Source organism: Sphaeramia orbicularis, chromosome 4 (genome assembly GCF_902148855.1).
Source record: "Sphaeramia orbicularis chromosome 4, fSphaOr1.1, whole genome shotgun sequence".
Taxonomy (NCBI): Eukaryota; Metazoa; Chordata; class Actinopteri; order Kurtiformes; family Apogonidae; genus Sphaeramia; species Sphaeramia orbicularis.
Genome location: NC_043960.1, coordinates 23,668,800 through 23,695,079, shown reverse-complemented (window position 1 = coordinate 23,695,079; position 26,280 = coordinate 23,668,800). Strand labels below are relative to the sequence as shown.

The window sequence follows — 26,280 nt, the reverse complement described above, 5'->3', positions numbered from 1 at the left end:
TTGAGTCTATTTTAAAAATAAGTATTTACTGAGATAAAAGAGAAACTATTTTTCAGATAAAACACATTTTTATAATATTTTTATTCAAAAATCTGCATGTAACACCGTAAAAAGCACACAAAAATGATGCACTACTATTTTTAAAAATATCTTTTTAGTCTCTCGCAGGTACGTTTTGGGATTTGAACTAATTATTCAAGGCAGAGTGTTTCACAAAAATGACCGCCGTTGGATAACACTGGGTTACAAAAAAATGTTTTTTGCAAGTTGTCTAGGTTTTTTCAACTGAATTAGGACCATTTTGCGCCGCTAAATCCAAAAATGACATCTGTTTTTCTCAATCAGGTTTTTTTGCTAATTTGATTTTGAAAAATTTGATCTTCCCACAAAATTGATTACATTTTTGTGACTTTATCAGTTGATTTTTTTGTATAGTTCTCACCCAAAATAGGTTTTAAGTGAAAAAAAAATTGTTTTCTAACAGGATTCCTGTTAGGTACAATGGTGTATTCACCGCAGATGTAGCAGAATACGTCAGGCTTATTTTTGCAAGATCTTCTAGTCGAAGCCATTTCATTCACCTGTAATATTAAAAAAAAAACATTAATCATAAATTGGCAAAAGTAAAATCTTCAGAACTCGTTTATTGCAAGAAATATGAAAGAATTTTGTATCATATGATGTGAAAATGCCCATAAATGTTAGCAAAAATGTTAAAAAGCCAATATGTAGCATAGTTCAGAAAGTTGACCTGATTGAGCAAAATTAACGTGATTTTTGGCTTCAGCACACCAAAATTATCCTAAATCAGCTCAAAAAACTTAAACAATAAATTTGTTGGTGACCAGTGTAATTACTCATGATTTATTTGTGTTTAAATGGGCAGGTTCTGCATGTAACATGAGTGGGCACAATGGGTTACACATTGGATTAGAAAACACACACTGGATTAGAAAAAAACAATAGGATCATCAAATTTAACACAGTGTCTTTATTTATAGCGGTATATAAGACCATTTACAGTCATGTTTTCAGATCAAATAAATTGACACCCGGGTAGCTTTTCATGTCCCAATTTTGGCCCCAATATTTTATTACAGATTCATTACTTTTTGGATGGCTCAGAGCAGGAGTATAATTTTTTTTTGCATTATCTGAGGTCATCATTAGGTACATCCTGGGGGGAAATTTGTCTAAATTTCTGTTTTATTATTGGGTCTAAAAAGCTGGTAAAGTGCCAGGTACCAAAATGAACCCAGTTTCATAGAAGTACCCATATGTCTTTCTGATTCCAATTGGCCATATAATCACCTCTGACTGGCTCTACGGTCACTCGAGAGTCCAGACCCGGGAAGTATTGTTGTTACTGTAACCCATGAAGCCGGAGAGCAAAGTGTGATTGCTCTCCAAAGTTAATCTGTCTCCATCCTGCTGTTACTTCTTATCAAGGGCAATCCATCACCACCTTTCGAACTGTCACATTGAACCAGTATGGAGGCAGTTTGTAAGGTTCGCTTCTGTAGACAGGAACACCGGGAGGGAAAACTTGGTACCAAGTTAGACCTGATAACAAAATAGCCCCAACATAAACAGATAGATATCTGTAAGGAGGATGTGTATGTAGAGATCTGCTAGGACCCGTTGGCTGAAAATGATCTTGGTAAGATTTATTGAAATAAGATTTTCAAGATCTGTTATCGAAAAATAAGTTCTTATATCTCACTGAAAAGTTACGCTTCAGGTGATTATGTCTTATTTAAAGTGTGATGAGATATTTGGATTAGAAATGAGAAAATACACTTGGTAAGATTTAGATTTTTGCAGTGCACTTCGCTTTGCCAGTGTTTTCTTCTCCAAAGTGAAGCACATTTAACCATTTACTACAGTCCATCTTTCAGACTGCTGTGATGTTAGCCGTGTGTGTTAGCTTCCAACGGGTCCCAGCAGATCTCTACATACACATCCTCCTTAAGGCGGCCATACACTATGCAATTATTTCGATCGTTGCACGCAGCTCCATCTCAAACTGTGCGAATCAGTCGTACAGTCAGACTCACGATTCATGTTCTCACACTGTATGGACCGACGCTCGTATGCAACCTGACTGCTCACACTGTACGACCATACACCACAGGACACACCACACGTTTGAGTGTTGTATCTGGAAATACAACGTTAAAATACCAAGGAATCTGGAAGTGCATAGACGATTGTGAATTGGTGTGAGTCACGAAATGGTAGTGCTAAACAAAAACCAACAAGCTGCTTTGGTAATATGTGCCATTATCTGTGGGGAATCAAAAAAGAAGAAAAGACAACGATGTGTTTGGTGCAGGCATTGGTTGTCCAGACGTGGACAGTATGGGCTGTCAATCCTACAGCAAAGAGAACAAGAGGTAAGCTGCAAAAGCTAAACTGCACTAGGACAATAGCCAGCTACTGTTAGCTTGTACGCTACTGTACGCGTCTGTGTTCGCGCATGCACAGTGTGAGAATTTGAGGCACATCGGTTCGTGGCACTGCTTTGACAGTGCGATACCCTCACGAGAAGCGAGCAGGATTTCAAACAGCTCCGTTTTCCTTGCGAACACACGATTGCTGGTCGTGAGGTGGTCGTGAGGTGCTAATCACTTCTCCTTAACCCATGTACACTGCACGAAGCACGACACACGATTAGAGGCACATCTGGCCCGATCCCAGAAATAGTCGCACGAGTGAGAAATCGTCTCTAAACTCGCACAGTGTAAGGCCGCCTTTACAGTTATCTATCTGTCTCATTGGATGGACTTCAGCTCTTCATAGTAAAATAAGTGGAGGTACCGCCATGTGGTACTGTTTGGTATTACAGTAACACCACTTTAACCAGACTATGGCTGTTAGAAAGTTTAATTAACTATTCACCTTTTTTTTTTTTTTTTTTTCAGATTGTACTGAATTTAGATTTTACACAGCAGGTTTGTGTATATTCAATTGCCAATTTGGAATCAATAAGAACTGAAACTGATCTAATTCAGTGGATTGGAGAATTTATGATCAACGAAATCAGTATTGGACAATTCATCCGCAGGGAATTGGCAGTATCTGGCAATGTAATCATACCATTGAATTAATCTGAACAGAACTTTTATTTCAGAATCATAGGAGGAATGCATGTGACTTTTTTTTTTTAAACACTAGCTACCCATATGCACACAAAGGCCCAATCCCAATTCACCCCTTAACCCTTCACCTTACCTCTACCTCTTGGCCCTTGCATTTGGCACTACTCCTTGAAATGGAGCTGCAAGGGGTAGGGGTTGAAACATTCCCCTATGAAATGGGACAACCCTTCGAGACCTGTTACATCATCAGCATTCGTCGATGCCGCTATTAACAGATGCAACAACTTTGTTTCCGAAAAAATTCACCATGCCGTCAGTAGCTGTAACTATCTCTGTTGTATGGGCTTTGGTCATCTTTTTGTGGCTATCAACCGCAAACCGTAGAAATGCGATCTATAACACATTAAACAGTCGACCAAGTGATTAAGTTGTTTACATTTGTGTATTTCTTTCATCACACCGCTGCACTTTTTTGCTGTTTGCCTCCATCTTGCCGATGATTCAGACAGAATTATGGGAGATTTTTCATACCCTTCCGTTTGTAGTTTGGTCCTGAAAAATCTCCGCCCTTCCCCTCTGACTTATCAAGAATCGGGACACCCCTATCCCTTCATGTGAACGTGCAAAATGGAGGGGGAGGGGCCAAGGGGTGAATTGGGATTGGGCCAAAGCCTTTTCCTTCCAAGGAATGCTGCAGTAACCTAGTGGTTCATTAGTTTAGCTCAACATATCGATCTCTCATGCCTCATTATTTCAAAGCACAGTAACCTTGATTCTGGCATTTGGAAATTCACATCATGTGTTCAACATCTGTCCTTTCTGTGTAACCTTCTTATCCTGAGCGATCTCTTCTCTGTCTCCCGTCTGCTTTTTGCTGTGGGTTTAGTTTTTTGTCTGGATAATGGAAGGTGTACGCCTGCAGTACAACGTGTACATGTGTCTTTCTGATGAACAGTCACAGTCCAGGAAGCAGGAGCTGACATTTTGTGTCTATTATACCTCTGCACGTCTTCTTCTACACGTTAACATGACTGTCACATACTTCATCATGAACGCTTTTGACCAGAAATAGCACTGTAGCGTGATATTTTTCTTAATGAGATTTTCATTTTTATCCTGCACAGACACACAACAGCAAGTGGTGAAGGCAAAAAGGAAACGCAGATGTTAACAATGTTATGCTAGTGTTGAAGATGACAGAAAATAGTTCTTAGGTAGATGCACAATGTGGTATAGTGACAAAGACCGAGTGAAAACATATGTGTTCCTATTTATGTGGCAGAAAGTCTTACCTCAATGTATTCACTGTGAGCCACGTCAAAGCTTTTTTTTTTTTTTTTTTTTTTAGAGTTGAGGTAAAAAAGTTAGACTGTCAGAGGATTCTGGCATTAAGTTTATACATAATTAGTAACTGAAATACACAGTCTGCTAACGTTAAATAGGAATATTAGCTGTCTGTCTGTCTGTCTATCTATCCATCTCTTTCTCTCTCTCTCTGTCTGTCAGAGGTGATTTCTCATAGACTGCAAGGTAAGCTCGGCTTCCCCTGAAATTATGAAAATTAAATGGTTAAATATGTACAGTTGTGTTGACATTTCATTAACTACAAATGTGTTAGAACACGTTCATCTCACAGATGAGTTCGTTCAGAATCAGCTTTATCACAAATCAACAGACTCGATGTTGTTCAATTCTCATACATTCCCGTTGCGCTGTTTTCTCATAAGATCTCTGCTCAGTGCATTTGCCCGTAGATGCTCAGTGTCCATGCACTTCAATGGGACTGAGTGGAACAGTTTTTTTCATTGCCTCAAAACTGGACGGTAATTGGATAAATGCCACGATGTTGACCCGCCCCCGGACGCCCAGCGTCTCTGGGGGTGAATGGAGCTGTGGCGGAGCTCGGCTGGGCTGGACACCAGGCTTCCACGTGCTGATTGGAGGATCAGTCAAAAGGCTGAATCCCATTTGATTGACAGCTATTTTGAGATCTACTCCTTCACTTGACAGAGTTCAGTTTAATACCGTTGTGCATTCTGCTGTGAAATTGAGAGAGAAACCACTAGGAAATTACTTGTTCATTTCTTGCACTGTAAATAAAACACACTCATTGGACTTCCTTGTTTCAATTTAACATAATTTCAGCATTTTCTTGTTTACTTGGTACAATATGGTCACTGACCATTTTCTTAAAAAGGAACAGAGGGCTGAATTTATTTTTAAACAACTAGACCATTTCTTTTTTATGTAAGCTGTCAATGAGCTTCCCCTGTCTGAAAGACGAGCAGTCGCCACTGCTATCTCTCTGTCTCTCTCTCTCTCTCCATCTAATCAATTTGTTGGGGGGGGGGGTGGAGGGGGGTTGATCCCCCCATCCTGGTTTTGACATCCCTACTTCTGCTCAATGATTTTCATCCTCGGGGGGGACAACCAACCAATTGAAACAACAAACATATCCTACATTACTGGCACTAACGTTCACCTGAACCGAACTGTCGGCAGTCTCAGAATTCACAAATGTCCCCATGCACTGGGGTGGTGTAAAGGGGGGGTTTTCTACATTTGCCTCTTATTTTATTAATTTATTCCACTACCTTTCTGAAGCTAAGACTTTAGCATAAACCTGTTACAAGCACCAAAACAATTTATTCTATAACTGAAGGTGTTCAACTAAAGTAAATCCAGCTGAAGTATGTTTTTCAGTGCTCCAGGACAAAAATGGGCCTCAGTTTACATAAAGATGAACATGTGCTGAAATTTTGGCCATAAAACACTTAGTTTGGATAGTTTGTTATTAGCCGATAAAAAAGTGAATTTAAGAAAAGCAGCGTCTTGTATAATTTCTCAGCCATTATGTTATCAAAAACTTGGTACATTTTACATTTTGATTCTTTTATTTTCTGCATCTTAATTATAGCAAGAAAGTCTTAATCTTTTAAATACTCTGCACCAGGTTCATTAATTCAGACTTGTATCACCCAAAATGTCTCCAGTCCCTTAAAGCTAAACTTGTATTATTCATTCACAGTCTTTGAGCGTTCACAGACTCTGTCCTTGAATATTAAAATAACCTTTGGGATGGGATGCATAACAAAAGCTCTGTTAGGTTCATCCTGTATGCTGAACTTAGACTAAAGCAAGATATCACTTTTGTTAAATACCACGAAAATTTCACACCGACACAATCTGTTAGAGTTTATGAACAGAAAACACACACCTTTGAGAATTAATTCTACATTTGTCGGTTAAAGTAAGTGTGTATACAAGTATCTGTCTGGAGCTGTTCTCTATCATATATACCCTAACGCCAACCTGTAGTCCTTTTCATCATCATACCGAAGCCATCGCTCAGTGGCTCAGGTTCACCGGTCCTGTCTGAGCATGTAAGCACCATCCCATTAAAGCCCGGATTGAATGGTTATGCCTCCTCGTCTGAGAATAATGGACAGAATATGACCTGATCTTATAGATGACTGATTATTCTACCTGCCTGTAGCCTCTGACTGTTTCTCCCTCAGTCTATCCCTCGTCTCCTGTTACATCCTCTATCGCTTCAGATGACACATATTTCACTGAGCTACACCTTCTCAGTAACCTTGCTCATTAGTTCTCAGACAAAGAACAGGGTTAGCATCAAGTCATAAGGGTTAAAAGTCTTCATTATCCAGATAAAATGTCAAATGAGAAGGCAGAATTAATAGAAATCGGATATAAGAAGACAGTTTCTGTTATGTCTGTGCTCCGATGAGGGGTTCTGACTCCTTCTACTCTGTTGATCCATCCGTAGATTTCCTTTTATTTCTGCTTTTTCAGTGTGTGGTATCCTGCATTAAGGCACATTAGTGTTACCTAACATGTTTGAATGTGGACTGGAGTTATTATCTCCACCACTAAACAAAAAAATAAAAAATAAAATAAAAAAACATTGGGTCTTACAAAGGACAATGTGTTTCAGTGAGTTATAGTTCTACTGTTAATTCTGATCAGTTGTTAACAGTCAGTGCTGGACTGCGTTTACGTCTGCAAGCTTTAACAAGTGGTTCCAGGCACAACAAACCCCGCCCCTCGCACGTACTGTAGCTTATTTTGGCATCGATCCAGCTGATGTCATCATGTCTGCATGTGCTGATGTCAGTATATCATTTGCCTCTATATATGTGCCAATACTGAAGTAAATTGAAATGAAATTGATGTTTTTATAAACATTTGAAATTTCGCCCATTATAAGTAAATGGGAGAAGTAAAATGATTTTTAAAAATTCATAAAAAATTTTTACTTTGACCTACTTTTCCCAAAATGTAATCACATCTATTCTGGGTCACTGGCAATCTATAAACCAAATTTGGTATGAATTCAACTAATAGTTTTGCTGCTAGAGTGTTAACAAACAAACAAACAAACCAAACCAAAAATAATACCCCTTGCCTCTCCTTTTTTTTGGGGGGGGGTTGTCTCTACTAATATCTCAGTCCATTTATAAAGGTAGCATGTGCATGTACCAAATTTCTAGACTTAAAAAAGAAAAAAGATTTACTTGAATTCTCCATCATTTCAAGATTTTATGTTCTGCTCAAGTCAGTGTATAGCCATTGTGGCAGTGTTATAGTTGTAAAAATTCTAACTGATTAAATTTCAGGTGCTTTCAATACATTAAAAAAACAAATTGGTACAATTTTGAGCCAAGGCTGTGGACTCTGATACTGAAGTTTATAGAGTTAATATTCATATCTATATGGGTGCTTCTATGAAAGTAGGTTCATTTTGGTATCTGGCACTTTGCCAGCTTTTTTAGACCCAATAATAAAGGAGACATTTAGACATATTTTTCCCCCCAGGATATACCTAATGATGACCTCAGATAAATGCAAAAAAAATTATACTCCTGCTCTGAGCCATCACAGAATTAATTAATTTTTAAAAAATATTAGGGGCCAAAACTAGGAACAAAACTGGGACAGGAAAAGCTACCTAGGTGTTTTATATGGTCTTATATATCGCAATAAATAAAGACACTGTGTTAAATTTGTCGATCCTAGAGTTTTTTCTTATCAAGACATGTAGGTTTTTCATGAATCTTAGTCTCATTCCAGGTTTTGTGCGTAATCCATCGTGTCCACTCATGTTACATGCAGAACCTGCCCAGTTAAATGCATATAAATCACAAGTGAATTTGCAACAGCTGTCATTTTTGTGAAAACTCTGCCTTGCATAATTAGTTCGATTCCCAAATTATACCTGTGAGAGAATAACAAAAATATTTTTTAAAAATAGTAGCGTGTAATTTCCATGTCCTTTTTACCGGGTGACATGTGGATTTTTGTATAAAAATAATATAAAAAAAAAAATAAAAAATTTGAAAATGTGTTTTATCTGAAAAATACTTTCTCTTTTATCTCAATAAATATTTATTTTTAAAATAGACCCAAAGTGCTTCCAAACTTGCTTCATAACGGTACCAGTTTCATAGAAACACCCATATATAAGTTTGACTGATTTAGCATATATTATCCTCAGATTCTGAACACACAGTAAAAGGCACTGGGACAAGATTGGCATTTTTTTGTAAGTTGTAAGTATGTTTTTGTGTGTACAGCAAATAAAACTGTACAAAAATCTAATGCACAGATTTTAATACCTTTACTGTGAGTTTTTTAAGCTTATATGTACAGTATCCAGGGGAAATATGCATGTGACAATAATATATCTCCATAATATGGGTATATAGGGTAATATACATTTAATTTATATATATATGGGTGCATTTAGAGCATATATGCACTTTTTCACATGACTAAGTATCGCAGCAGTTGTTTTACAGCCCCTAAAAATGCATAAAGTACTGTTGTTTTTCTGTTGAGGTGATACTGTCTTCTGAGTAACTTTTTAAAGAGCAGGTTTAGAATCCAGATTCAGTTCCTGATGGCCTCAGATGACCTTAAACTTCATTGTCAATGCCCCTCACAGTACGCTTAAATAAATATGGAACAGTGTCAAAGTCATACAGTTAAGTAAGAACATCCATAAAAAAACATGTTTGTAATTTTCTCCAGAAACAATTTAAATTTCATGAGCATAAAGTACTTTTTAACTCTGTAATTGTGAACAACCAAAAACATGAACAAATGCAATTATTCTGTCACAGTGAGCACATCACATTTCACTTCCCCCACTGAAGAGCCCGGCTGCAGTATCTGTGGAAGTGGAAATGACTTTAACAGCTTTTCTAAACCGGGAGTAGAATAAGGAATAGATCACAGGCTTTAAAGAGCAGTTAAAATACATGAGAAAGGTCACGTTAAAAGAAGTGCTAGCAGTAAATGAGTCATCCACTGCAAGCATAATAATATGAGGGAAAAACTAATGAAAAAGACAAAAAAAAAACTAGGGCGATTTGCTCAGATTTTGCTGGTGAATACCTTCTCCGAGCGCCGAGCTGTGACGGCGGTAATGTGCGAAAACCATGGCACAACCACCACGAACGCACTCATGCACAAAACGATAATAACACCAAGAGGGAGAATAAATGTCAAAACAACGTCCAAAGCCCTGCAATAAAAGCGATGACAAACACATGCTCACTATGACAGATCTGATACTTGCCTGTATGAGTCATGTCAACTTTTGAAGTAAAATCAACCTCCTAAGACCCAGCTATGTGTTTTCTGTCCACATTTGTAGACAAGAGTTTCACAACTTTATACAAAAAAAAAAGAAAAGAAAACTGTCCGCCACAAAGGACATTCCATAAAAATGTTTAAAACTGCATCTGAAAAAAAAACTGTTGCATCATGATGTTTCCAATATAGGCACTTATTTAACCCTTTCATGCATAGTGGTCACTACAGTGGGCAGTTATTCTACAGCTGTTCTCTTGTATATTCATGGGTTTTGTAGTTTTAGTTCCATATCAGGGTCATTCCACCTCAATTCAACAAGTGCCTCCTGCTTGACCATCTTGGATTTGCTTCAAATTTTTACCGTGTGAAGTTCAACCATGAAAACTAGCCCAGCCAAAATTTCAGATTGATATATCAAATACATTTGAAGAAAAAAACTCATGAACAGGGTACCCCTCTTGCCGTTTTTGGTGCATTTCACGATTGTCTTTAAATGTAGCAAATTTTAGAGTGCAATATCTCAGTAAGTTTTCTAGAGGAAGACTACCACATATAGATTGCATATGTGTATTCTCAATAACATTGTCTTTATTGGGACTGTGGTATGACCTTGTGAAATCTGGAAAATAAACTTGAAACTTTTACAAACCCCTATATTTATTGACCAATTAAACACAAACCAAATATGATATATTGCAAATAATTACACATCCTTTTACATAAGTATATAGAGTAATCAGATCAGCATTTATTAATGGGTATGATCCTTTTTTGTTGTTGTTTTTGTCATAATAAAATCGCAAAATAACATTTTTCATTAATTTTCACTTTCAAATACCACAGGTATGACAAGGAGTACCAACCAAAAGAACTTATTTTCTGAAAGACCATCACATATGCTTACAAATTGTAAAATTTCATGACGGTTCTAGGACTCCAACCTACAAAAAAAATTTTTTGAATAACCCAGCTGTATCACTCACGATTCTTATCATCTGATCATGAAATTTGAGATGCTTGAACTGTTGGACTGTGCAGAGTATAGTGATTTATTTACTAAACACCAAATGTAATAGAACAATCTGTTTGTAACATATTTCCAACAGTGAACATGACAACAGTTATAACATATAAATATGTTATGTTTTCTAAACCCATTGAATTGAGGTGGAATGACCCATCAGCCAAAACAATGGACAGTAATGCATCATCCCAAACTCTGACATTCATACCGTTACTGTAAGTTTGCTGTTCTAGATAAACCTGATCTGCAGTAATATGTTTGAGTGTAAAATAATTGCTTGTTATTGTTATTAAACTGTAATTAAATTTATTTTTTAAATTAATTTATTTATTTTGCATTATTTTGTATATTATCACCATGAAGTGAATATCGACTAGTATTAGAGTATGTTAAAATGTGAGAAAACAGCAGATTGGCAGCATTAAAAATGTTTTTATTTCATCGTTTACACACAATATATCAATAAATACACGTTTCTTTGCTTCAGAAATTAAATGCATGGTGTCTGTCAAGCTGAGTGGACATTTTTGGAACTCCATGAAAAATAGATTCATAAAAGAATTTTCAATCGCATTCTTTTTTTCGTGTCTAAAGAAGAATAAAAACACTCCGGAAAAAAGAAAATCTTGATTAAATTCTCATAATTCGTGTGTGAAAGGGTTCATAAAAAAACAAAAAAGCTTGTACTTTGCTGACATTTCCTGGGTCTTAGGAGGTTAAAGACAAATTTAACTCTTCTTTTAGTTTCCTTATTCGTGTAATGCAAAAAGAGTCACAGATTGCAACATAGTGGACAGTTGAGATAATCATCAGGTCTCCAACTGATGCAGAAACAGAAATGTGCCCTAATTATGAAGGGACATGAAGGAGAGAAAGAAACCAGCAGGACATATTTGTGTTTTTGTTGTGGTTTTTTTTTTCAGGCCAGGGAGATGTGAAAAAGAAAGAGAGAAAGTGGGTGTGTGGAAGAGAAATAACAGAACATTATATTATAAAAGTGAATGATTAAAAACTATAACATGCAGCCAGTGGTGGAACATGACAAAGTACTTTTACTCAAATACTTTCCCTAAAGCATCAGAGCACATTATTTGCCATCATTAGAGAAAAATTCATGCATCTACCCCGAGTCAGTCATGGATGATCAAGCTTCTCAGGCTATTTCAAGGCAAGGCAAGTTTATTTGTATAGCACATTTAATATACAGGACAACTCACAGTGCTTTACATAAAACATAAAAGCATCATAGGAGAGGCATAAAAAGACATTTAACATGAGAGAATCTTAAACGTGAAAAAATCTGATACACATTACGTGGATCTGAACAGAAGTTTTGTAAAGTGTGGAAATCTTTCTTAACCTTTTTTTTGATAATCCTACGATGCATGTACAAGGCCCTTAACAATTTAAGATGTATTTGTGTGTGTGTGTGTGTATAATACTCTGATATGTAATTTTATTTATATCTACAGTGTCATAGTGTATATGCATATAGAGCTGGTAACAGTAAAGGCGGCCATACACTGTGCGATTTTAGAGACGATTTCTCACTTGTGTGACTCTTTCTGGGATCGGGCCAGATGTGCCTCAAATCGTGTCATGTGTCGTGCAGCATACATGGGGTAAGGAGAAGCCATTAACACCTCACGACCAACAATCGTGTGTTCGGAAGGAAAACGAAGCTGTTTGAAATCCTGCTCGCTCCTCATGAGGGTATTGCACTCAAAGCAAAGCAGTGCCACGAGCCCATGGGCCTCAAATTCTCACACTGTGCATGCACGAACACAGAAGCGTACAGTAGCGTACAAGCTAACAGTAGCTGGCTATTGGCCTAGTGCAGTTTAGCTTTTGCAGCTTACCTCTAGTTCCCGCTGTAGGATTGACAGCCCATACTGTCCACGTCTGTACCGTCATATTTTGTTTATTTCGAGCATTAACAGAATACAGTCTACTCTCGTTAAACTGCCCGCCGTTATACCGCCATTTTCGCTCACCGCCGACCAAAACCATTGCACAAAAATCCCCAATGCATTATTCCATTAGCTACCGCCATTTCCGCCTATCGCCATCCGCCAGCCCAGTTCCATGCACAAACAACACTTATACCATTGATTTCCCGACCGTTATACCGCCAGCGTGATTGCCATCGAGTACACATAAATTTTAACAATGCACTGAAACAAACATGCCAGACGCTGATCGCGACAAGCTACGAGTAGGTCTACGGAACGGCCACCGTTCATTTATCGCAGAACACTCAGTAGGTCAGGATGTCGGAAAGAGGATGTGGGATTAAGCCAAAGCTTCAAGATGATGGGGTGTCATTTCCCGACACGGTATAATTATGCTTAAAATGTTTCCCCACTTTAAATGATCCCTTACAACATAACAGAATCCAGATTTATTTAGAAACGCAATTAGAACGGGTTAACGGAGGCAGCATAGACATCATATAGTAAAGACATGCACATTATGGACGCAACCCGTTGTAACGCCATTTTCGCTATACCGCCAATTTGGCCGTGAACGGAAGTTGGCGGTATAACGAGAGTAGACTGTACATGCAAATTCAAAATTCCAAAATCATTCATCTACACTCAAAAAGAAGTGGGAAGAAGAAAAACTTGGAGTGAGAAGAAGAAAAACTATGAAACAAAAATGTTTTTCATGTAGCTAATCTGATGTTTTCTCACATTTTAACATAGTCTAATACTAGTTATTAGTATTATATTATATTATTATGGAGATAATATGCAAAAAAAAACAACTTTTTGTTTGAGAAAACTGTTAATTACAGTGTAATAACAATTAGCAATTGATTTAAAGCATGTTACTGCAGATCAGGTTTATCAAGAACAGCAAAATTACAGTAACAGTATGAAATGCAGTGGATGGGATGATGCATAAGTGTCTATTGTGTCAGCTGATATGGAGCTAAAACAACAAAACCCAGGAATATACAAGAGAACAGCTGTTGAATAGCTGTCCACTGTAGTGACCAGTATACATGAAAGGGTTAAATTCATCACATGTAGCCAGTTTTTGCTTTCACTGTTTATAATAAAAGCCTGTGTTGATCTCTTGCCTGAAGTGTGAGACTGAGACGATGACCGATAGGTTAAGAACCACAGTGAGTGGAAAGAGGGTAAACAGCAGAATGCAAAGGAGCAGAGCTGTGAGAGGTCATTGGTTTCATGCAGGAGACACTGTGGACTTTTGGAAAGCACAACTCCATGTCATTGTGGGTTTCCATCATTCAGACCATGACACGTCGGAGAGAGAAGTTTCAGCTCTGGCAACTTTTTGACTGTTTTGAACTCTGATGGACAGTGATAATCCCATCTCTCTCTCTCTCTCTCTCTCTTTCTCTCTCTCTCGCTCTCTCTCTCTCTCACTCACTCATGCTCTGTGGCTGACGGAGGATATGTTTAATAGAAGTTGAACTCAGAGCTCAGTCTCACACAGTCTCAAGCAGGTTTCCTACTGTTTTCTGCTGATGATTTTCTAGGACATTTCAGTTATGACAGACTGGGGTCGCAGCAGTGTGACATTAATATGTTCCTCACTGTGGAAGGTGGATTTAATAATGGAGTCTATGGCTTAACCTAATGAAACCATGTTTTAAAAGTGTAGAAAACAAACTGAAATGTCTTTAGAAAAGAGAGAGGGAGTGTAATTTTACCAATATTCTGCCTGTTTGTTTTTTTTGTGTATTTGTAATTGTAATGTAAGTTGTAATGCACATGTGTAAATGATAAACTGAGGCATAATACTGTTAAAATTCCACTCAAGACATTTCAGGTTGTTTGTGTTATTCAGGAAACTTTGTCGATGTAAACATTTTCATATTGTAATGGTACATTTTTCACTGTTATTATTTAACTGGTGCAGCCCATTTGAGATCATATTGGCCTCAATGTGGAAATTATGATAAATTCATCACAGAGTAACAGAATGACACAACTGAATACGGGGGGGGGGGGGGGGGGGTTACATAAACCATAATGAACAAAGCTAAATGACCAATATAAAATAAATAAAATAAAATACAAATAATAGTAATAATAATAACAGCCGAGAGAGAGAGGCGATATTTGCATAAACTATTATGAACAAAACTAAATAACCAATGAAAAATAAAATAAATAAAATAAAAATAATAATATTAGTAATAATAATTACAGCTGAGAGAGAGAGGCGATATTTACATAAACCATAATGAACAAAATTAAATAACCAATGAAAAATAAAATAAATAAAATAAAAATAATAATAATAGTAATAATTATAATAGCTGAGAGAGAGAGAGAGAGAGAGAGAGAGAGAGAGAGAGAGAGAGGGGTGATATTTACATAAGCCATTGTGAAGAAAACTAAATAACCAATGAAAAATAAAATAAAAATAATAATAATAATAGTAGAGAGAGAGAGAGAGAGAGAGAGAGAGAGAGGATATTTACATAAACCATAATGAACAAAATTAAATAACTAGTAAAAAATGAAATAAATAAAATAAAATAATAATAATTACAGCCAGTAGAGAGAGAGAGAGAGACTTTTAATTGATGAAATTTCAAATGTCTAAAAAAGCATCAATTTAGTTTCAATTTACTTCCGTCTTGGCACATACTGTATATAGAGGCAACTGATATGCTGACATCAGCACATGCATAGACATGATGACATCAGCTGGATCGATGCCAAAATAAGCTACAATACGTGCGGGGGGGGGGGGTTTGTTGTGCCTGGAACCACTTGTAAAAGCTTGCAGACATAAACACAGTCCAGCACTGACTGTTACCAACTGATCAGAATTAACAGTAGAACTATAACTCACTGAAACACATTGTCCTTTGTAAGACCCAATTTTTTTTGTTTTTGTTTTTTTTTGGTTTTGGTTTTGGTTTTTTTTGTTAAGTGGTGGAGATAATAACTCCAGTCCACGTTCAAACATGTTAGGTAACACTAATGTGCCTTAATGCAGGATGCCACACATTGAAAAAGCAGAAATAAAAGGAAGTCTGAGGAAGGATCAACAGAGTAAAAGGAGTCAGAACCCTTCATCGGAGCACAGACATAACAGAAACTGTGCTTTCATATCAGATTTCTATTAATTCTGCCTTCTCATTTGACATTTTTGCCTTTCACCACTTGTTAAATCTAAACACATATGAATGTAAAATGACATGAATGGATCATGTAGGAATGTTTGACAATTGTGTTTCTTTGATTATATTGTATTTTTTTGTATATTGTGCACTATAAATTAAAATAAATCCCCAAGTCAGTATAATTCTAACGTGGTATAAATAAGCACTTTCCTGCTATCTTCAGTCCATGTGACAGTGAATTAAAAAACAGAAAAGTTTCTGTGACGTTCGAAGCAGGTTCAGTATCTGCTTTGCATTTTCCTCGGTAGCTCGTTCACAAACACGCCTTTGCAGCGGATTCATAAGCAGCACGCTTTATTAAATGTGTCTCTCTCCTTACACGGTGTGAGATTTATTAGGGTGTTGTGAAAACGTGAGTCAGATCCTGAAGGCAAGTGTTGTCGCACCAAAAAAGTGTGAAAGTCGTCAACCCTGTTGCTGCAGCTCACAGGCCATTTTAATTCTGTTTGGTAACACACTGATTCCAACATGTCATTTTTCTTATATTTACGTTTAGTTTATTTCCATCAGCTGCGAAAGATCGGAAATAGGCTGTTTGTGACATTTTTTTTTTTTTACTGTGATTATTAAGTCTGTAATAAATTTAACTCCAGGTGATATTATAAAGATCTTAAACTTATAAGATTTTGCGAAATGCAAAGCTCTTCCATTCACTTTGTATGAAGCATCTCCTGCTCAACTAGAAAACAGGTGGGAGAGAGCTTTTATCTCAGCTGGTTAAAAATACAGAGCGGCACCAGATGGAGAGGAAGAGGAGGAGGAGGAATAGAACAGTGAAATAAATAGTTTTTGATGTGTTTGTGTGGTAACAGATAGCGATGCATGATAAATAATTCCTGGTGAGTGTTTGGATTGCGTGTGGGTTGGTTAATGGCAGTGGTTTCAGGCGACAACTTGGCATATAGATGGTACATTTTCAACACGTTATAATTTAATGGGGGAGAAAAAGCTAGAAGGAGAGAATTAGGGGAAGTTCATTTACTTTTAGAGTATGTAACGACAGACGTAAACAGTCAAATATCTGAAGATGATGAGACAAGGAGTGAGACTGATGAAAAGGAATGTAAGACAGACATTAATAGAACTGAATGTCTGGTATTATTATGCTCTGATACAGGAAAGAACGAGGGTTAAATACTGAAAAGTGAATATCTCAAGTTCCTCTCCACTGTGTCTGTCTAAAACAGGGGTGTCAAACTCAGTTTAATTCAGTTAAATATGACCTCCAGTAGGATTTGGGTTTTACGTGACACTAATAGGCTTCACATTAAAAGCCTTGTTCCACTGAAACCTTAAAAAGCCATTATTTTGATACAGGAGGTGTGGCTTTTCAGACAGTGTTTTTGTCATTTTGCTTGCTAGGTCTACTAGGTTTTGCTCTTTTGAAAATCTCAAGAGACGTCTTTGGTTCTGATAACTGGTAGGGGGAAACTGGACTTATAAAGCTGTGGGGGGAGTGGTCTGTGGGGGTGTTAGTCCATATGGTAATGGTCTAAAGCAGGGGTGTCAAACTCGTTTTGGTTTAGGGGCCATATTTAGCCCAATTTGATCTCAAGCGGGCCAGACCATTAAAATAATGACTTAATAACCTATAAATAATGACAAATCCAAGTTTTTCTTATGGTTTTAGTACAAAAAAACCCCAATTAAGTTATGAAAATATTTGGATTTTACAAAAAAGATGTGGATGACCTGAAAAAACATAAATTTAATTTGAAAAATTACTGCAATTTGAACAGTATTATACCTTGACTTATTATTTTTACATGTACATTACACACAGTGTTACATAAACATTTGGTAACAGGCAGAATATTGTTAAAATTTTGGAGTTTGGAACTAAAATTTGAACAATTTCTACAATATTCCATCTCTTATTATTAACACAACTACAGATCACAGTGGATCCATAAATGCACAAAACATTTAGTGATGGTGGGGGTGCTTTCAGGTGAGTCTAGGTGTGGAAGGTTGTTAGTTGAAAAGTGTTCGGGAATGTTAAAATGGTGTCATAGGTTTTTAATAAGTAGTCTAATGCCACGTTTCCACTATGTGGTGTCGGCTTGACTCAACTTGACTCGACTCGGCCTTTTTGCATTTCCATTATGAAAAAGGACCTGGAGTCTGGTACCTGGTGCTACTTTTTTGGTATCACCTCCGCCAAGGTCCCAGGACTGGGGACCAGATACTAAAACGTGACGTGTCAACACTGCAGACCACTGATTGGTCAGAGAGTTGTCTCTGTGACCCGCCGTTTTACAAAAAACGGATGCGGAAGTTTACAGTAAATATAGCATTACATTAATACACATAACAGCCTGCAAAACTACACCATGGTTTGTCGAGGAGATTCAGACGTAAAAATTCAGTATGAGCTTGACGAGACAACACGCAATGAGCAAGTTTATCAGTAACTCCCTGAGCAGACGACACGGAATTAACACGCCACATCGCTATGACGTCCAGGTACTGTAAAGTCGGTAGTATCCTGTAATGGTAACGGTCTCTAGGAAAAGGACCTGGTACCCGAGTCGAGCCGAGTCGAGTTGAGCTGGTTCCACATAGTGGAAACACGGCATTAGATACCCAGTGATAGATAGTTACAACACCATTTTAAACAACAAACGACCCTGACCCCCAGTGCCACCCCCTCTCTACAACCCTAACACTTAATATCATTGGCATATGGATTAATACCTACACAGACCACTCCCCCCACAGCTTTAGAACTCCAGTTTCCCCCACCAGTAATTAGAACTGAAAGGTTTTCAAAAGAGCGAAACCAGACCTGGGCAAATGACAATCCACACAGACATTTTTTTCTCATTGTAAAGCTAGATGGTGGAAAAAATGTTTGCCTCAAGCTGCCACAATGAGCGTATACATCATACGGTATATGGCTCTCAGAAGTTAAGTGTTTTTGTCAACTTCCCTATTTTTCCCAAGTGGAAAGAACTGGAGCTGAGTGTACTACATACAGTCGTGTTAATGACTGTGACCAGGGTATGCTAGTACCAAATACTACATGTCAACATTAGGATTAGTGGTATATTTTTACAAGCTATACATAAGACACATGTTAGCATTTTTGTTGTCTTGAAAGATTACATGCATGTGTATATTTTGGAGGATGGAACAGGTTTGCGTGTGGTTCCAAAAGCTGGTGTATGTGTGGTCTCTGGCTGTTTCAGTAGCCCCCCTGCAGCAGAAGACCAGTTATATTTAATGGATTCTTCACAGCCAGCGTGGTGCGCTGCAGTGTTCATGACTGGCAGTCATGGAGGGGGCTCAGATCAAACAACCACAGCTAATTGAAACCCCCCAGAAACCTTTTGTTCAACTTTTTTAATCACTATTCCCCTTTCTCTTTGTATAAAACTGCCTTTGGTCTTGTCAGATCTGACATAAATCTCCATTAATTTACTGTAGTGTTAATACTCAGTAGAAGGGATGCCTTTAGCCCTTAACTGCTCTAACAAAGAAAGGTAGGACAATGGCAGTTGTGGGATTATATACTCGGGAAATCATAATACATGTGTGCACCCTTATAAATGAATTATAAATGAGTGCCTATTGTGTGAAGTTCACTTTACAGTTTTAATGGATTATGTTTAAACGTTAAAGCCAAAGAACATATTTGAAATCATACAGTCATGGAAAAAAATATTAAACCACCCCTTGTTTTCTTCAATTTCTTGTTCATTTTCATGCCTGGTACGACTAAAGGTACATTTGTTTGGACAAATATAATGATAACAACAAAAATAGCTCGTAAGAGTTTAATTTCAGAGCTGATATCTGATCATTTTCCATGTTTTCTTGATAATAACCAAAATCACTTCAGTTCTTACATCAATATCTATGGCATTGTACTGACAAAAAAACAGTGCTTTTAGGGATTCCATGTTTTCTTTTCTGTCTGTTTTAGTCACATGATACACACAGGAGTTAGTACTTGATTGCATAACCATTTTTTTATGACTTTTGATGGTCTAGTATTTTTTTCCGCGACTGTAGATAGTCCACATGTCCGATCATGATTGTTATAGGAAATAAAATGTATGTAAAATGTTCTTTTTTTTTCTCCACACAATACTAGTTCCAACATAACCACATACCTTCATCATAAAAGCAATAACTAAGCGAACAACATTTGAAGGAAGGGTGTTCGAGAAAATCATAATCTTATGTTATATACATGTGATTAAGCACTAACAATCTGAGGACTGGAATTGGGGGGTAGGACTGGATAAGCAGTGGCTTCTTCCTACTCCCTTTCAGGCACGACAATTCTTCTTTTTTCTATTCTATTTTTGTTCTGTTTTATTTTTTTCCCCCAATGTTTTGTATTATGTTCGTGTCTGAAATAAACTGAACTAAACTAAACCTACTGAATCTACTGACAATAATAATATAACCAAACATCTCCACCTAAAATGACAGTTTTTGTTGATTTTAAAGGGACTTTAATGACTAATGTTTGTGCACTTTTTGTTTTCATTTGGTGACCTCTTGTGGTAATATGAATAAGTGCAAAAAAAACAAAAACAAAAGGATGTGTAACAAAAGGGACAAACATTGTGATCTTATTAAAAAAACGGGAAAAAAAAAATAAAGATAGACATCCAGAACACTTATCAAAAGCTCCAGGTTGAAAGAATAAGACCAGAATGACTCCTGGGGGAAAAAAAAATATCAGCACTCAGTGGTCATTAGTTGTATTACACAAGTAAGATATATTTTTTAAGGTAATTGAACTATTTTGACATAAATTCAGTCCAGGCTGTCAGATAATATAAGCTGAACAGGCTGCTTTAGAGCACATCTGACCACACATATATACAGTATATTTATATCTGTTGTATATACACCATCTGACTGAGCTGTGTGATACATGGATGAGTCAAACTTCCTGAACAGGTGTTAGAGAGAAGGTAGTGTGGCTGGTGTCGGCCCATTGTGTATCATTATGACTGTGTTTACATGCACACTCATCTCCCGTTTTTTTTTTTTTTTTTTTATCATATCTGGGTGATTGCGTTAGCATGACAAACATAGAAATCTGGATATTTTTAGTAATCCACAACTGTCAGTAGCCAGTATTAGGTGTTTACATGTAACAGTATCAAGGCGATTATTGGAGTACTAAAGCTAGAGTATCTCAATTTCTCAAAATCCAGACAACGGAAATCAGGATATGGTATTTACATGAGCAAACCCAAAACCCCAGAGCATCCAGGTATCGGATATGCATGTATACACAGTGTGAGAAGTGTCTAAATCAGGGGTGTGAAACTCATTTTAGTTCAGGAGCTACATGCAGCCCAATTTGATCTCAAGTGGCCAGTAAAACCAGCCAAATAATAACAGCCTATAAATAATTCATTAATTCATTCATCTACTGAACCTGCTTTATCCTCACAAGGGTCGGGGTGCGGTGGGGGGCTGGAGCTTAACCCAGCTCTTATAAATAATGAAAAATCCAAATTTTTCTCTTTATTTTAGTGCAAAAAGTGCAATTAAATTATGAAAATGGTTACACATGCAAACTGTCATTTGACAAAAAATGTGAATGACCTGAAAAAAAAAGACATTTCTTAGAAAAATAAATACAATTTTAATAATTTTATACCTCAACTTATGTACATGTGCATTACAACTTACAGGTCAGATCAGATCTACAAAGGCACAAAACATATATTAACAACAACATATAGTACTGTTAAAAGTGTAGAATTTGGTACTAAATGAGTTTGACACCCTTAACTGTTAACATCCTCAGTGTAATTTTTGTACTTTATAAATTTATCCTGTGGGTCAGATTCAAACCTTTGGCCATATGTTTAACTCCCTTGGTCCATACATTTCAAATAAATTAAAAAAAAAAGGCTCTGGCACAACTTCACCTACTTCCAAGGTGCATAGAAAAGGATAAAAAGGATAAAAAAATATATATCTGTAGGTCAAGAACAACAGCAGAAATTTTTCTTAGAGGTAGTTCTCGGCAAATAAAAAAAGAAAAATATAAAAACACTAAAGCATATGAATATTCAGACTATGTACATTGTATACAGAAAATAAATGTAAAACACAGTATGTACAGGATGCAATTGTGTGCAAACAAGATCGTATGTTAGACAGACATCAAACTCATTTTCATTTTTTTTTTTTTTTTTTTCATTTATTTGTTCATTTCAAGCATGACAGAATACATGCAAATTCCAAAATCATTCATCTACACTCGAAAAGGAGTGGGAAGAAAAAAAACAACAACATTCTCATCATCAACTAACTTAACATAATAACGTTTTAAATATTCACTCTTGTCCTTAGACCTCTGACCCCAAAACAGATCACATGTTCTCTTTTGGACCTATTTGGAGCTGCACAATACAAAGAAAACTTCACAAATATACTTGAACACTGATCCAGAATCTGTGGTAGGGCGGAATCTTGCATTTGAAGCTTCAGCGTCTCTAGCATGTGAACATGTGCAGTCCATTTAACCTCTTAGACCCAGTGCTACTTCTGTGGCAGTTCCCAAATGTACTTTCCTCTAGATTTAACCTTTCTTAAATGATTTATCGCTATTTATTATGATGTTATCCTTTGCATTTTGCATTCTTCTAGTGAAAATCATGTATTTGAGCTTCTGTGAACATCTGCATCAGGGGTCAGCAACCTGTGGCTCTTTCTTTTAGTTCATTAGTGTTTTTAAATATGTAATTCTAAATTTAAAGATTATGGTGATCTTTTAACATTAAAGTAAAACGGGTTTAATTTTTTGTTGCTCAATAAAATAACGGCAAAGGATTAAACCATCAGTTCCATTTGTTTGTGGACAAGGTTAAAGTCTGTATTCTGATTAGGGATGTGTTGGGTGCAAACGTAACAGCTCTTAGAGCCGGCTCTGTCAAGTGAATGATAGGAGCCGTCTCCTATCTGGGAGACAGAGCCACTTTTGTCTCAGTTTTTTTCTTTTCAGGCTGCACATATTTGCTCAAATGCATTGTATCTTCTGAATTGAACAGAGCTGTCTTGGCGCTGTCCAGTGCTGAACCTCATAGAGGTAGTGTGTGTGTGTGTGTGTGTGTGTATACATATATATATATATATATATATATATATAGCATTAAAGCAAAAAAAATAAAATAAAATATATGCAGTCGTATGTTCATTTTAGTTGTCAAAAGGGTTTTGTGGCTCCTGGTATTTTCTTTTCTGTGGGAAATGGGTCCAAATAGCTTTTGGAGTGTTTAAGGTTGCCGACTCCTGATCTATATGATCAGTAAATTAGATTAAAGTTGAGGGTTATTATGTAAAAAAGGGAGAAAACTGAATAAAAGTAATTTTTAAGCAAAAATATCAATAACTGAACATAAAAATAAGCATCTACAACCATGGTCATTTGTCAAACTCCATGGGTTTTACTGGTGAATCAATGTTGTAGAAGATGACAGTGTTTCCATGTTCACTACGGCACCTCTGAATGTCCACATGGGTTATATCTGATGACCATGAAAAGATGACAAACTGTATTTTACACCAATTATTTACATGTTTTGATAGGATTAGTGGATCAGAAGTTATTAACAGTTTAGATCAGTAGATGATTTTGGTCACCAGTTGCTGTTTAGGTCTTTGTGGGTTAAAGTCCAGTAGACATGAACAAAGTCATACTGCATATGCAGCTACAACTGGATAAACTAACTTCTGTTCATGTTTATAACAACTGAATCTCACATTGCAGGAAATGTGATATTTTTTTCAAGCTCAAAAGTTGGACAATATTAACTTTTTTTGTGGATTTGTGTAATCCTTGTTACAGTAGTGAGCTTCTTTCAAAGTTTTTCAACAACATCCTGACGTCAATAATGACTCCAATAAAACTTTTTCTTTCAAGCTATTTTTATAAGCACATAAAGCACAGAGGCACTCTAGACCCTGGCTGTCATCAGGCAGTACTGTTATAAAAGAATGCTTTCAAGTTACAGGTATTTCGTCACTGATGATCAAGGATGCCAGGGATAAGAAATCCAGAAACAAATATATGAATTCTCCCATTACTGAAGATCAGTATGAGGTTACAGCTTTAATAACACAATGCTTTGTTGTATCACATCTGAGCATGTACTGTCTCAGCTCTATTGATCCACCGAAGCTGCTTATGTATGAGTACACAAAAGAAGTTTGACCACAACTCAGGTACTTATAAATACTATCAGTGAATGGATCGCATGATAATTTAGGTTTTTTTTTGCAGTGATTGAGTGCATTCTTTGTCTGCGTGCATCCTGCTTTATATCTTATGATGTTAAAAAGTAGAAAGTCTTTATTCTCAATGGTAAGACAGACAAATACCTTTTAATTATTTTTGTAGTTAAAGGGTTATATGTAGTATTGATATTCCAAATTCTTAACAGCAGGGAGAAGTCACGCACCAGAACACAGCCACCAAAACCACCAGTAAAACAAAAACTCCAAGCGGATTATTTGGACAGTTTGTCAAAATAATACCACGTATTATAATCTTTACGTGTTGCTGATAGTTTACATTATTGCACTGTTAGCTTAGCTCTGTTTTGTTGATGAACTTTGCATAGATAAGATAATATCACAAATAAACGTTATATCTTCATAAGCCTCATAATCAAACTCAAACCATATAGAAATAACACGATTTACAGCAGCAAACACAATTCTTTTTATTTAGAGCTGTGTCAAGTGGGGTCCTTTTATAAAATTGGGTTTATTTTAGTACCTGGCACTTAAGACCCAATGATAAAAGAGAAATTTATACATGTTTCCCCCCAGGATGTACCAAATGATGACGTCAGATAAATGCAAAAAAATGATACTCTTGCTCTGAGCCATCCCAAAATTAATGAATTTTTGATGAAATATTGGGGCCAAAAATAGACCCGAAATTGGGACATGAAAAGCTACCTAAGTGTCCGTGCATTTGATCTGGAAAACATTGGTTTAAATGGTCTTATATACCACTATAAATAAACACACTGTTAAATTTAATGATCCTGGTGGTTTTTCTAATCCAGACATGTGGGGTTTTCATGAATCTCAGTCTCATTCCAGGTTTTGCGTGTAACCCATAGTGTCCACTCGCGTTACATGCGGAACCTGCCAGTTCAAACACAAATAAATCGTGAGTGAATTTGCAAGTGGTCATTTTTGTAAAACACTCTGCCTTGCAAAAATAGTTTGATTCCCAAAATGTAACTGAGAAAATAAAGAGATATTCGAAAAAATAGTGGCGTGTAATTTTCATGTCCTTTTTGTCGTGTTACATTTGGATTTTTGTATTAAAAAAAAAAAAAAAAAAAAAAACATATATAAAGTGTTTTATCTTATTTGAATTTTTAGCCCCTCTGTCCTGCTTTTACGGATCAGTTTCATAGAAGGACCCAATGGTGAAAACAACACTGCTTTAGGCTTTTATCACTTTGTTTTATCTTTCTTTGACTCTAAAAGTTGTTTTTTGTTCCCCACTATTCACATAACATCACTTCGTGATGCTTTGATCAAAGGCCCTGTGGTGTTAGTGTTCGTCACCATGGGAGACCAGCTCAGTGACTCACTACTCCCTCCAGTGCATTGGTCTCAAACATGCGGCCCACCAAAGGTTCCAATCTGGCCCTTGGGATGAATTTGCAAAGAGCAAAATTCCACAGTCAAGGCTGTCGAACTCATTTTAGTTCAGGTTCCACATACAGACCAATATGATCTACAGTCAAATAACAGCATAAAACTCCACAAAAAATAATGACTCCAGATTTTCTTCTTGGTTTGATGTGAACATTATATTACATTATGTCTATAAATAATGGCAACTTCAAATTTTTGTCTTTGTTTTAGTGCAAAAAAATAACTTTAAATCATGAAAATATTTACATTTACACACTATCCTGTAACAACAAAATGTGAGTAACCTGGACACATATGAACAACCTGAAATGTCTAAAGAAAATTAAGCACAATTTTAATAGTTTCCTGCCTGTTACTCAGTGTTTAGTGTCTTTGTAGAACCGATCCATAACGCACATGTAGAAATGATAAGTTGAGGCAGAATATTATTAAAATTGCACTTATTTTTCTTAAGAAATTTCTGTTTTTTCAGGTTATTCACATCAATTTTGTTTGGATAGTTTAGAAAATTAAGTATTTTCATAATTTAATGGGGGTTTGTTGAGCCACATTATGTAATAAACTCCCATTATGTAATAAAAGTTCAAAATGTAATAAGAATGTCACGTCATCTTGTAATAAAGCCGCATTATGTAATAAACTGACGCATTTTGTAATCAACTACGTCAACGCATTATATAGTAAATTTTTTCACATTATGTGGT

The 26,280-nt window shown here is 36.5% G+C and overlaps 1 protein-coding gene across 1 annotated transcript in view; it reads left to right on the top strand.

The window, feature by feature from the left end:
* naaladl2 (N-acetylated alpha-linked acidic dipeptidase like 2) overlaps nucleotides 1–26,280 on the top strand; it is an 801,028-nt gene that overhangs the window by 747,796 nt on the left and 26,952 nt on the right. The window lies entirely within an intron of this gene.